Source organism: Bubalus bubalis, chromosome 12, assembly GCF_019923935.1.
Source record: "Bubalus bubalis isolate 160015118507 breed Murrah chromosome 12, NDDB_SH_1, whole genome shotgun sequence".
Lineage (NCBI taxonomy): Eukaryota > Metazoa > Chordata > Mammalia > Artiodactyla > Bovidae > Bubalus > Bubalus bubalis.
Genome location: NC_059168.1, coordinates 45,947,913 through 45,950,316, shown reverse-complemented (window position 1 = coordinate 45,950,316; position 2,404 = coordinate 45,947,913). Strand labels below are relative to the sequence as shown.

Below are 2,404 nucleotides of genomic sequence, written 5' to 3'. Positions count from 1 at the left end.
GGGACTCCTCTGGTGGTGCACTGGATAAAAATCTGCCTGCCAATGCAGGGGACACAGTTTTGATCCCTGGGGCAGGAGGATTCCACATGCCCTGGGGCAGCTAGGCCCGTGCTCCACAACTACTGGAGCCTGTGCACCTAGAGCCTGTGCTCTGCAGCAGGAAAGGCTAGTGTAAAGGGAAGCCCATGCACTGCAACTTGAGAGTGGGCCCCAGCTGCAGAAACTAAAGAAAGCCGGAGTGCAGCAACAAAGACCCAGAGCAGCCAGGAATAAATAAATAAATAAAAATTTTAAAAAGAGAAGGAACTCATGTATTTTACTGTCTGTACATTACACCTCAAGGAAAAAAGTTAAGGATGATGGACTTGAGGGTTTCAGATGAGAAGCAGTGTAGGAGAGGACCAGGCCCTGCAATCCAGGGCTGAAGCAGATCCCAGGGAGGCTGATGGAGTCTGAGAAGGGAGGGAACCACATGCCCCCTGGACAACTGAGCCCCTCAACAGTGACATGATTGTAGGGACTTCCCAGGTGGCCCAGTGCCTAAGACTCTGAGAGTCAAATGCAGGGGGCATGGGGTTGATTCCCGGTTGGGGAGCTAAGATCCCAAGATCCCACATGCCCTGTGGCATAAACAAAAATTTACAAAAAACAAAAGCAAAAAATAAAACAGTGACATGATGTGAAACGACTATGAAAACCTACTTTGCAAAGTGGGTGGCACTGTATTCAGTTCAGTTCAGTTCAGTCGCTCAGTCGTGTCCGACTCTTTGCAACCCCATGAATCGCAGCACGCCAGGCCTCCCTGTCCATCACCATCTCCCAGAGTTCACTCAGACTCACATCCATCGAGTCGGTGATGCCATCCAGCCATCTCATCCTCTGTCGTCCCCTTCTCCTCTTGCCCCCAATCCCTCCCAGCATCAGAGTCTTTTCCAATGAGTCAACTCTTCGCATGAGGTGGCCAAAGTGCTGGAGTTTCAGCTTTAGCATCGTTCCTTCCAAAGAAATCCCGGGGCTGATCTCCTTCAGAATGGACTGGTTGGATCTCCTTGCAGTCCAAGGGACTCTCAAGAGTCTTCTCCAACACCATAGTTCAAAAGCATCAATTCTTCGGTGCTCAGCCTTCTTCACAGTCCAACTCTCACATCCATACATGACCACAGGAAAAACCGTATTATTAATGGTTTATTCAATGAAACTATCAGTTCCAGCTGCTTTGTCCCTGTCTGGCAGAGGTCTGGCCCCCAAATCCACTGAAGCTTCTGTTGGGCAACACTGTGGACACCTCCCCACACACACAATGCACACACACACCGCACACCACGTGGCACACTCTCACAAGGACCAAACCTGGATAAAGGCTTTAGTGACACTATATCAGTGGAGTAGCCCTGGCTGGCCCACTGACAGCTGAGGTCCTCTAGGACCAGCCTGGTCACACTGGGCTCCTTTTCCTCTGAACTGAGCTCCTCTCTAAGGGACTTCTGGCTCTCAGGCACATTCAATGTCCCCTGTCTGCTCACCAGTCTCTCGGGACCTCCATGTACGTGACCCAGGACAGACCCTGCAGGCCACAGGGGACCATGAACAATAGCTGCCAGACACAGCAGTTATCCTCAGCCAAGACTGTTGTTTTAGTCACTAAGTTGTGTCCAACTCTCTTTGACCCCATGGACTGTAGCCCACCAGGCTCCTCTGTCCATGGGATTCTCCAGGCAAGAATACTGAAGTAGGTTGCCATGCCCTTTTCCAGGGGATCCTCCTAACTCAGGGATCAAACCTGCTTGGTAGTGGTTCTTTATCACTGAACCACCTGGGAAGCCAAGATTATATCCATCCAAAAATGGATAGTCTCTGTGGCGCAATCGGTTAGCGCATTTGGCTATTAATCAAAAGGTTCGTGGTTCGAGCCCACCCAGGGACGAATTGGCTTGGACTCTAGCCACGTCTCAACTGTTGGGCTTACCTTGTGGCTCAGCTGGTAAAGAATTTGCCTGCCATGAGGGAGACCTGGGTTTGATCGCTGGGTTGGGAAGATCCCCTGGAGTAGGGAAAGGCTACCCACTCCGGTATTCTGACCTGGAGAATTCCATGGACTGTATAATTCATGGGGTCGCAAAGAGTCGGAACGACTGAGCAACTTCACTTTCATACTTTCACTTTCTTTCAAAAACGGGTAGGACACTTACTTCCTGAGTCTTCATTTTCTCTTCAATAAAATAACTAGGTCCCAGTTAATTTTTAAGGAAGATACGTTAGACAGGCATCATACATTTCTCAAATTCAGACTAAGCTAAAGGCAGGCAGCAACCCAGCTCCTGGCTGTGAGGCTCCAAGTTCAGGCAGGGTGCATCCCAGGAGTTCGGGCAGCACAAGCTAAGCCCTGTGCAAAGATTCTAGGTCG

General features: G+C 50.2%; 1 non-coding gene across 1 annotated transcript; it reads left to right on the top strand.

The window, feature by feature from the left end:
- The first annotated feature begins 1,850 nt into the window (after positions 1-1,850).
- Positions 1,851-1,924, top strand: TRNAN-AUU. The gene has a single exon. It is a non-coding gene; the product is annotated as a tRNA-Asn (tRNA).
- The last annotated feature ends 480 nt before the right edge of the window (positions 1,925-2,404 follow it).